This window comes from Haemaphysalis longicornis, unplaced genomic scaffold, assembly GCF_048455015.1.
Source record: "Haemaphysalis longicornis isolate Haplotype H1 unplaced genomic scaffold, Haemaphysalis longicornis Haplotype H1 scaffold_4, whole genome shotgun sequence".
Taxonomy (NCBI): domain Eukaryota; kingdom Metazoa; phylum Arthropoda; class Arachnida; order Ixodida; family Ixodidae; genus Haemaphysalis; species Haemaphysalis longicornis.
In genome coordinates this window covers 90,370,165-90,384,100 of record NW_027526361.1, presented here as the reverse complement: position 1 = coordinate 90,384,100, position 13,936 = coordinate 90,370,165, and the positions used below count along the sequence as shown (strand labels likewise).

General features: G+C 46.4%; 1 protein-coding gene across 3 annotated transcripts in view; it reads right to left on the bottom strand.

Annotated features, from left to right (window-relative positions):
* The window catches only part of LOC144179044 (acetylcholinesterase-like), a 116,391-nt gene extending 102,455 nt beyond the window's left edge, over nucleotides 1-13,936 (bottom strand). For 2 of the 3 annotated variants that reach the window (XM_077707221.1, XM_077707222.1), the window contains exon 1: nucleotides 13,850-13,936. The gene's annotated coding sequence lies outside the window, so the exon portion shown is untranslated. The remainder of the gene's footprint in view (nucleotides 1-13,849) is intronic. The other variant, XM_077707220.1, reaches the window with a different exon arrangement.

Here is a 13,936-nt window from a genome sequence, read left to right as displayed (position 1 = left end):
TTTACCATAATTTGTTCACAAATCGTAATATGTGGAAAGTATTCAGCTTAATGAAAATGTCATTTCAGAAGCATGCACAATCAACAAGGCCTCAATGACTCTCATGACGTGGTCCACTTGTTTCTGTCACAAATAACCTGAGTGCAGACACATTCCACCGAAGACGAAGGTAACATGCCCTCTTGGGTGGTGAATATTTAAAAAGCCTTACGAGTAAATTTGCTGCTGAGCACGTGAAATTGTGGCATTAAAACAAAAGATCCCTCTGCGGCATCTTTCACTTGGAGGAGCGCTTGACCACAAACTTTGAGAAGCTGGAAAATGCTCCATGAACCGCTCCAGCCAGCAGAAACGATGCAGGACACAAGTTGGTAGGCGGACCGTTGGCATCCTGCGATTGTGAAGATATTTCTGTTTAGTAGATGCTCTTCTTTTTGTACCACTGTTTATTTCACCTTTAACAAGCAGCTGAACTCCTTAACGTTTGCATAATAAAATGCTGCAATGCGGAACAGTTAGCAGGGTTACCTCAATTTTGCTTTTCTACGAATTAACACAATGTAGGTAATCTGCACACAACTACAATCAAACTACAATTTTCACCTACTTCACTGCTAACATCAGCGTTTGACTGCTCAAGCACAAATACAGGTTAGACATGTGAGCAATCTGCTAAACGTATCCCCACAAACTGAACAATCAGGCATCAGAAATCGGCAAGGAAGGAGGTGTCACGTTTAAATGGCACTTTTTTTGTTCAAAACATAAACAACACCTGGAAGCTTGAAGCGTGAGAGGGGGTCTTTCACGCTGACAATGTCAGAACATAGCTTGCTAGTGGGCACCTGCACGATGTGCACAATGTGTTTCTTGAAAATGCGTGCGAAAGTTTGATTGATGTGTAGGACGAGAATTGCAGCACGTTTTGACAAAGGCCTTGTGGACGCTTCTGCCTGCTAATGTCAATGTGGATTCTTGCTAGTCGCCCTCTTCGCGTCTTTCTGAATATAATGCTTTAGGCATTATATTCAGGACAACGACTGCATCAAAACGTGCAGCAATTACCTACGTCCCACACATCGGTGAAACTCTCGCACACATTTTCAAGACACGCAGTGCATACATTGTGCATGTGCCCACTAGCAAGCTGCGTTCTGACATTGTCAGCGTGAGAGACCCCCTCTCACGCTCCAAGCTTCCGGGTATTGTTTATTAGATTCCATGCGCTGAATGCAAATCAGTGTACATTGGCGAAACGGGCAATCTGCACAGAAGATTAATGCAGCACTGGAACGAAGTGAACAAGGGCCACGCAAAAACAAATCCACTGGCAGAGCACCGTGAGAGGACGGGACACGTGGTCGACTGGAACAAGACAAAATTACTGACAACTGAGTGCAATCTATCTTCTCGATTACTGCTCGAGTCCCTCATTGTTCAGACGACGCCCAACATTATCAACATAATGGATGGCAATCTGCAGCATATCTATGCAAACTCATTGCGCCGCGTAATGCCCAATATATAGCTTCGTTTTCCACGACACATGCTCACCGTGAACAAGCAACAAACCGTTAAATGGCTTTCTTGACTTGGTCAGTGACCTACGTTTCATCACTGCAATAATGCTTTTACCTGCCTACACGGCATTCCGTCAAACACTGGACTACACCACATGAGCCATTGGCGTTCTTAACCTGCACCAGAGTATATAACCTTTCACTACTGCTATGAGATAGACCCATAAATGCACTTCAATATGGCCTTTATATTTAGCTCTTGGAAACATTATGTATAATTTTACCTTTAAGTTGCACCTGCTACAGCAGCTGGTACTATACCAAAAACATGAAAAAAAAAAAAAACGGTGGTTTAACACGCCAAAGCTACACTTGGGATATGGGGAGCACTGTAGGGGAAGGCTTCGCATTAATTTTGACCATCTGGGTATTTTTGTGCGCATCGAAATCTCCAAACACGGGCGTCTTTACGTGTTGCCTCCATCTGAAAAGCGGCTACACCAAGCGGTATCTAACCGACATTCGCCTCCACAGCACACCACCCTAGCCACGGCAGTGGGTTAAACATATGAAATAAAGCGAGTTTTGGAGTGCAAATGAAAATATTAATCACACGTCTTATTTTCCCAATCGATGTACCTTTTGAAATCCACCATGCAATCCCCCCTCCCCTACCGGCCTACCAAAACACCTTTGTCTCAAGAGGTAATCAGGCTGTTGTTAATGAAGTAAGTATTTACAATCCGAGACTTGCCACCATTAAAGTCATGCACTTTGTTTTAGAGATAAGCGACATTAGCCATTTGCAGCACCAGGAGTTAATTGTGTTAAGATCAGATTGAAAGCATTGACGGTAGTAGTTGAAAGAAATTGTGTGATAAATTACAACATCATCTGCAAATAGACCTACATGGGAGGATATGCAACATGGAAGATAGACCAAGCAACCTGCCTGGGGGGACAACAAAGTGGCACGAGCAAAAGAAGTATATAGTTATTAGAAGTAAACTGCATTTGAGAAGAATGAAAATCTTTTGCTCAAGTGAGGACATTAGGGTGAAGTTTGAGAAGTAGTCTGTGGTGTGCAATGCGATTGAATGCTTTAGAAAAATCGAGAAAAACTACCGCAGTTTGTAAGCCTGTGTCAATGGATCAATGTAGATCGTGAACAAATCCTGAAAGTTGTGTTTCTCAAGTAACCCTTGTGAAAACCGTGGTGATACTCGAATGTGATATTGTGATTTTATAAATAATTAGCGACCTGAGAGTGGATGAAATGTTTCCTGACCTTGCATATGGTGCTTGTTAGGGAAATTTAATGGTGAAGTACCGTCTCCTGATTTAAAGACTGGTGCTACCTCGACTATCTTCCAAACAATTGAGATTAGTGCCTGTCATGAGAGACTGCGAAAAAAGCGCTGTCAGAATTCTACAGACTGCGGGATGTACTTTTCGGTATAGTATGATTATTACCAGTATGATCTGAAGTAGACCAGTTTGTATTGCAAGTTTAAAACCATATCGAAAGATCCTAAATGTTTGCTTGGCTTGATTACATACGAATACTTGCTTCAAAGTCAGTTCAATTTCTCTTCTTGCCCTTTAGTCGTCAGCCCCAGATTCTCTTCAATATCTCTGCTAAGCAATGACACGCTCCATACGCACAGCACTGCTTCATGAAAATGTTTCAAATAATCAGAGGCCACAGCACTGCTAACAGGTATACATCATGGCAAGTTCCACAACATGCAATAACTAACCTGAAAATACATAATCGGTGGGTGCACCGATATGGCAGCAGTGCCTGGACCGATGTGTCGAGCAAATGCGCTGACTTCTGAACGGGTGGTCCAAGCGGCCAGATGATGGATGAATGACCATTCCTGGCGGCAAAGCGTACGGAGCACCAACGAAAGGCCAGGCAGTACTTGGGTACAGCAGGTGCAGTGTCAGTTGGCCAAGGGAGGCCCTGGCAAAGCCTTTGAAACTGGACTGGAAGGCAGCTGACCCAGGACAGCCAGCAGCAGCACCTGCAGGTGCATAATCTGTGAGTGTGCTGACACTTGTTGAAATACAAGAAGAGCACACACAAAGCACGAATGCTTACATCAAGTAGATTTTTAATCGTTTAAAGACAGTAACCTCCAAGCCACTAATAAGAACATTCCCGGAACACCCCAAGTGAAATTTAGGTCACAGTAAGAATGTATTTATTAGACCCGCAGGTACTGTGAGTGGGGTATGCATGATATATGCAAAGCTAGCTACTGAGCTAATTTGCATGGAACGCATGCTAGCAGCTCATCTGTATCCCTTGCTTTCAATCGGAACTGGTGTGTGATAGTTGAGGCTCCTCCATTTCAATGTCTGACTTGTATCTGCACGTTCAATTCTCCAATATAAATCGAGTTGAGTGAGTGCCTACAGCTTTCTTGTTAGTCTCTGTATGGCCTGCGGTTTTGCGAAAATGAGAACTTGCGAATTGGCTCAATTTTCTGCACTAATTTAAACAATACATATGCCTCTGATATCAAGCCCCAGACTTCCCGAGAGCTACTCTGACAGAATCGGCAGGCGCCTCGTAGGCGTTGTGAAATCTCCCCCACTACCCCGAGACTATGCTAACTCCCTGCGAGGCCACATGCGCGCATTTCACCTTCAATTTGCACGTATGTGAATTCTATACCTCTATGAACTCTCAGACGGGCGTCGTCATATTCGTGCCGGACTCGTGAAACTCGGCAACGTAAATTACCGCACTCGCTCGCTGGCGCGCGGCCCGAACTCTCTCACCGTTTCCGGCCCTTGCATACTATTTTCTCCACCTTGCACTTTGTAAATTCTCATGTTTAACTACACCTCGTGCGCCCTCATCTCTTGCCTGCTTTTCTTCCAGCACAACTCCGTCAGCACCCGGTCGACGCGTACGCTGTCGGGGCGCGTTGGCGAGCGAGTACGGCAATTTCGCTGTTGTCGAGCTTCACGAGAACAGCACACATATCGCGGCCCGAAGACCGCGAGGCGTACGGTCGCCGGTCTCGCGAGCGCAATAGCTGCGAAGCGCACTGCACGGAATTCGTGGGGGGGGGGGGGGGGGGGAGAGAGATTTCACAACACCTACGAGACGCCAGCCGTATTCACGAGGGAGGACTAATCACAGCGTTGTGCCACTCACGCGAAATTGCGACTGCGATCTGCAACCGCAAAGGCACTGTTTGAGAGAGACATAAACAAACGCCCCGGTGTTAAAGAGCCTTGCGTGATGTGAAATTATTAGCAGCCGTGTACCATAGCGCGAGCATCGTAGCCAAGGTCTAGCTTCAGCGTAAATTGATGCTGACTTCTGCGGAAACGATGGACTGGGCGCCAAACAAGTATACTAACTCACGTAGGCTCTCAGAGCAAACGAGATGGGGGTCTAGCGAATTACTGACCCATAAACACCAGAACTCGTTCCAACCAAATACAGAGTAATAAAAAATGCGTACTTACCCGAGCAAAAACGATGTTTCCAACGTAAAATTCTCCTTCACTGTCGTCTTCATCTCGCGGACACACGAACACGCTTTGTTCTGATGCAATGTCATCCACTTTTGACGCGCAGTATTTTATCCGGCGATGATCGTTCTTCCGGGGTCCCCATGTTCAACACACGCGTAGGTTAGAAGGGTAGGCATCACCCATAAAGCTTCTATAACTATGATTTAAGCTTGAAATAGATAAAACAGATTAAATCACGCCACCAACCCACCAACCACTCGACACAAAACGCCATGAAAAAACACACACAAAAGTGAGAGATAGTTGCCAGACTTCAAATGCAGCACCTCTATGTTTGACGAAAATTGTGTTACTACTGTAATGTTGGTAATTATCTTTCTGCTTTCAAAGTCTGAAATGTGTTTATAACTTAAATTTAAGGTTTTTAAACACAAAAAGTGAATACACATAAAGTAATTGACATATATACTGATATTGTATAGAGGTTTGACGTTTGTTTTGGTTTTGTTTTCACGGCGGGCTTCTCAAGAGAGAACGTGCGAGAAAACGAGCTACTTTGGGTTTAGGAAGAGGGCGGTAAATGTCGGCGTGATAGAAAGCAAGGAACAGGTGCTTACCCTGGTCGTTAAAAAAGGAGCTAATGAAACCCTCACGTAAAAAAAAAAAAAAAAAAAAAAAAAAAAAAACACGTTCGACGAGGAATCGAACCATTGACCTACAAAACAGTAAACGGACGCGTTAACAAACAGCTATGTCGGCGGGCGGTGTACGAGGCGCCTAAAACAACTCTATACTTACGTCATCGCCTCCTTTAACGATGGTCTAGTTTATGCTGCATTTTTGAAATTCTGGCTGTCCTAACGCTTGTTTCTCACGCACCGGTCTTGCAGACGAGGCCGCATTGCTAGCGCTGCAAGCGATTGAGCCAAAGCTCCATTATGTGACTCAAGAAAAGCTATCGCAGTCAACCCGACCTTTTCTGCGCAAGCCACGGCAGCCACGAAATAAATGGAATGTGCCGTTAGAATTATGGCGTTGATAATGCTTGTTTGACCGGCACCGTCTTGCAGACAAGCAACGTCGCTCTAATACTACAAGCGATGTCACTCCTGGCATGTCAGGCGCATCAAACCCATCTTGTAAAACGACTGCTAACAGTGCGAAAACCTCTGAGTTTGTAAGAATTGGGGATTTGCGGTGGCGGCGACGTAATAGGTACAGCAAGCAGGTAGGCAGAACAGCAGCGTAGGGTTACAACCTTTCCCCGAAAAAAAAAACGGGCCTTCCGGGGGGGGGGGGAGGGGGGGGGGATTGTGTTGAAAAAAGACGCCATGTTTTTTAACATGCAGTGCCATTTATTGTAGTGTTTTCTTAGAGAGAAATCAACATAACGTTTGTACTGAAAGTGATTGAGAGCTTGGTTAATCGCTCTGCATGTGCTTCACTGAAAAGTAACCGCAATTGCTGACCGCGGCGGTAGAATTTCGTTATTTTGTTCTTCCCTTAGGTCCCCCTCCATCTGAGGCAGCGCGCTCGCCCGCGTATTTTCTCTGCTCGCGTGTCTTTGCGCAGCTTGTCGACATAGGCGTGCGCAGAGTTCTCAATTTGGGGGGGCAAAGTCTTACCGCTGCGCCCCCCCCCCCCCCCCCCCCCCAGAGCAACTCCCGACCTCTTCTCACTGAAGGCCTTGCGGTGCGAACGCAGTGCAAAGAGGGATGGTTATAAAATTTTTATTTCAATGTGATGGAATTGCAACACACACAAAATATTTCTGAGCAGAAATTTTACTTTCATGTTACATCGGCAAGGCATGGGGCAAATTTGGCGCCCCCTTCAGATGATTAGGGGGGGCGGCCGCCCCCCCTGCCCCCCCTGTGCGCACGCCTATGCTTGTCGACACGTATTTATCGCCTTAGTTGTTGAATTGACGCTTATAAAACGCCAAAACGGGCATAATCACGGCACAAAAGCCAAAAAACCGGCTGATGACGGCTGGTTTTAGATATGGACCGGCAACCGGCCCGCTGTTTAAAAAACCGGTCGGGCCGGTCCAAAACCAGGAAGGTGGCAACCCTACGGCAGCGACGAGCGAAAATGATTTTACACGACCGCCCCCGTCGGCCTGCGCAAAAAAGGAAGATAGAACCCCTGCATACACGCCCTCGAAGAAAGCTGTACAGCCGATTCAGTTTGTTGTGGACGAAGAGCAACCGAGGCTGCAGCCACAAACGATTGCGCTTGCCGTGGTATGAGCCAAAGCATATCTTCGCATAGTTATGTTATCGTCCGTCTGACTGTTACTTACTGAAGGGAAAATTCAGAACACAAACGTTGACGTCTAGCGTCTATGCCAGACATAGACGCTGCTGTTTAGGCCCTAAAAACCACCTTCAGGGCGTCTGTCGGTTCTGTCTGATGGCGCGCTCGCGCCGCTGATTACGAACGAGGCGTCTGTTGGCGTTGACTTATCGTGTTGGCGAGCCGGTAAACGCCATCACGGTTAAACTCCCTGTTGGAAGACTACGCTGTTGGGACGATAGAGTGCCGACAGAGCTTCTTATTGGCCCCACAAACGCCATCAGGGTTAAACTCCCTGTTGGAAGACTAGGCTATTGGAACGATAGAGTGCCGACAGAACTTCGTATTGGCCCCACAGGCGTGCTGTGAGCCCAACAAGAAAGTCTTGTTGGAATTTTTGCCCGGGGCATAATAATACGGGAACAAATTCTTAGGTAAATTCGATTTCGTTGAGGACACCGATGCCTCGCGTAAAAGTTTTATTTATAGGACTACAAGAGGCATTTTGTAGCCTTTCCTTCCCGTGCACCCAGACATCGAAACGAACCTTGTGATACACTCGAAGCAGAGATTAGTGCAGAGTGGAATTTAAACATTCAGCACGTTTTGTTCAATTTACGAACAGCAATTTTAGAGCCTTTTTCCTGGTCTATGTGGAGAGTTCATATTTATTCTCTCAACGGGCGGTGAAATAGTGCAATGCGCGGTTTAAACATTAAGCCTGTTTTTGTGCAATTTTGCATGCTTGCATTCACACACCGTTCTTTTAGGCACCCTAACGATAAGGTGCCGTGGTAACACCCCAATCGAGAAGAAATACTTTTTAGCACCCCTTTAACGGTCGTAGCACCCTATGAAACTGTTGATTACACCCCTGAATTTTGGCACCCTCGAGGTGGGGTGCCCGAGCAATATTTGGGTGCTTGAAAGGTGCAAAAAGGGTGCAAAATGTTCAGTACACCCTCCTTGCACCTTAAAGGGTGTAAAAATGTTAAGATTTACACCCCTTAATATGTGGCACCCTCATGATTGGGTGCCGGAGCAATGTTTTAGTCCTTAAAAGGTGCAAAACGGGTGCAAAATGTTGAGTGCACCCTTTTAGCACCTTTAAGGGTGTTAAAAAGTTTAGTGTGTAAGGGTTTCAAACTACATACGCGTGGGCTACGTATACTTTTCACGTTTGCGTAAGTGAACTTTGTACGCACTTTAAACTAAAACTGTCTATTTAACATCGCTACACTTTTAACTACAACGTGTATTTCGCCTACCGTGAACATAAAGTGGTCAGAACGGCTCAAGTGCTGCTTTATTATGTTGGTAAGGGAACACGAGGGTTCCACAAGTATCTAAGAAAGGGCCTTGCAGACAATACCCAGAGGTTGCGTAGGTGGTTCAACGAGTTGCATTTGCTGGCCTTGAACGGAAGTGGTACTGTCTAAAAGTTATCCTGTTATTCCTTCCTTGCGTGTAACTCGGCTCTTCCCTTTGCGTGCAATGAATTCGTCTGCCTTATGTTTGATTAAACTTCTATGTCAGCCAGAGCACAGCTACTTCATTTATTTGTTCTCTGTCACAGCCTGCTTCATCAACTGGGCTGCTTCAAAATCGTTTTTCTAGAAAACGGCTTTGGATAGGCTGCTCTAAAGGACAAGCTCTTGATCGCCTGTTTATTTATGAGCCACTAAACGGCACGGGCCCGCGGTGCAAGCGGACGATGAATTTATCGTCTTTCACAACCATTTGCGTGGACCATGAGTAACAAAATTAAACGTGGAACGCTGCAAAGACGGTTTAGTTTTGTAGCTGTATTTAGTTGTGAGCAAAAAAAAAAATGGCGACGCTTCCACTAAGTCGCGCTAGGCTTCAACCATATTAGGTTTGAAATTGTTCATTTACACGTTTCGCTGTCGCTTTTCACTGTGGTAGTAGTAGCCATCGTCATATACATCTATATTGTCGTCTTGCTCATGCATTAATGGCGGGCCCGGACCATTTTGTGCGCAGGCTTTTACATTTCTCTCGACGTGGAACGCGCCAACGCGCGCTAGAACAGGCGGCAACCGGCTTCTCGACCTGGGCGTCTGTAGCGCGAGCGGTCTTGGGCTCCCCGTTGAGGCGCAGGCGTACCTGAACTGTTTTCGTTATTTTTTGCGAACGCCACGCGCAGGCCTGGACGACGCCAGGCACTTCTCATAACGTGCGGGCTCACGTGCGCGGTAAACGGCTGGACTAACTATGACCGTGGGTTTTTCTGATGATGCCACCCACATTATGGCCGAAATAACTGCTTCAAATATTCTTTTTTCCCGCGTACCGTAACTCAGTGGAATGAACTAACTAATAACCAAGTCATGGAGCCGTCCTTATTGTTGTTTGCAGCACATTTGACCTGATTATTCACATCTTGATGTTCTATTTTTGGTTTTGTTTTATGCATTCTAGAGTGCCAACATTGTAAAAATTATGTCTGTAACCACCCTGCTAAAATCTCTGTAATGGGGATTGCAGTATGAATAAATAAATAAAAATAAATAAACAAGAGCTTCGCTGCTAAAAGAGCTTTCTCATCCTCACCGGCTCCATCGCTAGGCAGCAAGAGCTCGGTGTTCTGCCGTGACATGTAGACGCCTCACGAGCAGTTCCCGTGTAGTCGGTGAGCTTTGCTCCTGGAATGGAGATATGCTGTAAATTAACACTCAAAACAGTTAGTTCTCGCTGACGTGGAAATTTTAGGCTCTGTTGGTTCAACGTCGGCAGACGTACGATTCGATCACTGAATTGCGACCTTCCCGTGGGCTGCACGCGGAGTGCGGGCTGTTGTGGGACCCGAATCGGCGAAGCAGCGATAAAACAGCTTGGAGGGGGCCGAAAACTCGAAGCGGAGTAGTGGTAAGGGCCGGGCTCAACCAAATGCCCAACAACGAGAATCTGCGACCAATATCTTCAATCGGGAATTTACGGACAATCCCGTAGGCTGCGCTGGCCCGCTCGCGGCATGAGAGGGACGTGCGTTTAACTTTCTGGGAGGGGCTCGAATTGCTAGAACGGGAATTCCCTGAATCTGAAGTGAGTACCACCGTGGTTTGCAGCACATGTGAGGGCGTTCACTCGGAATATGAGTTTACTTCGTGGAACCAACCTCTCATTTTTTTTTCGTATTCATTCTTTTGTGGTTTCGTTATTTGGTAATGTTTGCTATTTCTTACGAGGTTTCATCCTCTGATAACATATGCTGTCAATTAAATACATGTTTCTTTTTATGCACGGGGCATGCTTTTTAAGAATTCGGTGGCGCTAGAAACTTTAGGCTTCTTTTTTATTGTTTCGAGGTGTTAGAAACACGACAAATTTTACGTGTTCCTGTCATTCCCTCCTGTCTACAATACAAAAGTTTTAAATAGCCTCGACTAGGTAAAGAAACGACACGTAGAATTTATTTTTTGCGTCTTGCTCAGCTGTTTCAAAAAATTAAGTTTTAGCCAAGTGGCAGCCAATCCCGTCACTTCTTTTCCATGTACTGTCCCGCTAATGTAGTACAGGGAGCGTTAAACTATAGAGTTCCCAAAAAGCTCCACCTGCAATCATACATCAGTGTTCTTGAAAAGATGGGCAAAAGAAGAAAAAGAAAGTTTTGTAAACAGCCAGGTTGGTTCACTTGTACTAGGCGAACACAGTGATATTTTATGAGAAAGGGCAACTATTACGTAAGAAGCACCACAACTGTTTTGCATACTTGTAGATGACCTATCATTTGGTTAGAGGCTGCCATGGCTATTACAATCACTGATATCGTGCGTACACCTTAAAACCGCGTCCTTGAATGAAGGTGCACCGGTATAAATCCTGCATTGATAAGAGTCGAATCATTAAATGCAGCAAAATGTCGGCCCTGTAATTTGTCTTGGTCTGCTTGCTTTTGGGAGGCATATTTTAGTATAAAGCGACTGGGTACTTAGACGGCTGTAGCCGGTTGAAACTTTTCAAACCGAGCGTTGGAAAGATGAAGGGATTCTTCTAAAACAAAGCTGTTGCCACGATGCGATACACCCTTTCCACAACGGTACAGAACCGGCATTTCCGACGCAGCTGCATAGAACCAGGGATAGACTGCACACTGCCCCCAAATCAGCCCAAAGCATTTCTAAGCAAATATGTACGGTTGATTTACGATACCTCTGGAACTAACGGTTCGTGATAAACTGAAAACGTAAAAACATTCAGAACTGCCCGGGCACGAACACAGGCTATTACAGGGCGTACGCAGGAGGGGGGGAATCAGCCCCCCCCCCTCTCAAATATTCAATCATGGGAGGAGGAGCTGAAGGAAGCGGCGAGACAGTTAACTCTGCCTGCCATCAAATAATGACTACCGATAATTATGTTTCTTCTCCAACATACGCTTTACCCATATGCAGCTTCGATGAACGCTCTCATCCCGACGATAAGCCATTTGGTAATTTTCTTGGTGTCGCCTTTTCTTGGGGATGCCGCGGAAATAAAGGGGGGGAGTCAGCTCTGTCGAAAAAGCACCCCATCGGCTCCAGAGATCACCAGTGCCGACGGGGTAGTGGTCTGATGCACGGCTTTCGCCGACAGGAGCGGAAAAAGCTGAGTCAGAGCACTGAATTAAAACAACAAAAACAAAAGGAGACACATTTCAGCGAGTGATGCACTGTACAGGTACGAGAACGTGAAACAGGCGAGAGGTAATTAAAAAAAATTACAGATACGAGAGAGTCAAAAGTTACCGAAATGGTACGGGGTGAGTGAATAACGGATGTTACATTTGCGGGAAAATGTACAGATCCATCGTAAAGTTATGTAGAGCATTTTGTTATACCGATTTTGTATCGCTAAATTGAAGACTTTGTCGCTTTCAAGTTCATCTTTTGTTGTTACTTTTAGTCCCTTTGAATTTCTCCCTTTTCCTTGTTCGGGGAGCATAGTTTGACGCGTTTAATGCTTCGCGGGTGGACGCCGACACGAGCAATCTGAGCGCTTGCCAACAGATAGCGTAGCTTCCTGAAAGCGAACCCGTGAATGAAACGTGATATTACAGCTCACAGTACCCTCGCTAAGCTCGACGTAATTATCCCAGTCATGTTTTAACTTGTGACCAACTCCTGGTATAGCGTTCGCATACCCACTGGGTTCGGCTTTTAAAACAAGCTGATCCCAGGATGCCCGTATTCTAGGACAAGAGGCTGCACGCATTGCTCCCAGAGCTCTAATTCCCCACCAGACATACGCAACTTCACCAGGGCCGGCGAAGGTCGTGTCCTTGGCGGCTACCCTCAACCTCGCCGCACAGCGTCTTTGGCGGTGTCGTGCGAGGGGTCAGAAAGGGTGGCCTCACTTCGACGGCTTTCGGCATTATTGCCTCGCACGACATGGACGGTTACTTGTCGAGCGTGCGCCCGTCCCAGACATAAGTGCGTTCTAGACTGACGATGAACCCTCGGCGGCAGGCCAGATTTATGCGGTCTAGTTGCTTTCAATAATGAAGCCTGTTTTCCATGCTATGTTCTGCAGAGCACGAACGCAACCGGCGCAGTGAAAGTTGTAAATATTTTCGTTCTTAATATTCGTGTCCCTGTGAGGAAGCATTCAAATAGGCTAAAGACACGCACCGTAAGGTCACGTGACCGTCAGGAGAGCACGCAGACCTCCCCAGGGCAGTTTGTGTCGAAAGAAATCGGTGCGCAGGACGTCCCCATGCGTGTTGGCTTACGGGTAGATGTTTACTCGAAATCTGGCAGAGTGAAATCGATGTCGCTAGTCGATGTAGACAGAAACGCAACGTTCTATTACACCGACCGATAAGAAATTGTACGCGCGTCGTTGCATTATATAAAGGTGTTCCCAATAAATCACGCATCTCAACAAACGTATAAAGTAGCGATGGTGGTCATAAAAAAAACAACAAATAAAAAATCCGGGCCATCTCCACTAACCTGAAACCTGGGGAGTGGCGAAGCATGCGTGCATAAGTGTATTCTTGGCGCCTTAGCGTTTTTGCCAAAGGAGATGAAACCGTTGGGGTGTGGAGGGGTAGAGGTATACAGTTGTGCTGTAAAAGTCTCGTGCCTTAGAAGCCAGAAGCGTTCTAGCGCGAGGCTTTAACGAGTGCCCCGGTGTTTCTTACTGCGCGTTACGTTCTAGTTCGAGGCGTAAATGAGTGTCCCGCTGTTTTAGTACCGTGAATACACGAAAAGGCGGTTACGGCGACGACATGAGAAGCCGACAGCCAGAGCACCTAAGGGGCTTCGCTCCTAAAAACATCTCTCCGCTGAGTGTTGCATCTCATGCGCGTATATTATCGCCCCGTTCTATAAGCGAAAAAAAAAATATCTGCGGCTGAGCTCAGCTAGCCCTGGATATGCAAAGCGAAAGCTTGGCTCAGCCTGTTTAAGTCTTGGTTTCACTTGGTTAACGATTGATTTAGCTGTAATTACACTATTTTTCCTAAGCCAGCCTTTTGTCTACTGTTAGAGTCCCGCTTCCGGCGTTTTCTGAGCCGAATTACTCACCGGGTGATATCCGCGAGGGGGTCAGACGCCGTTTGGAGACGACTGCTGAAAGCCTCCAGCTCCCGCGCAGAGCCCGGAGAAGACGGC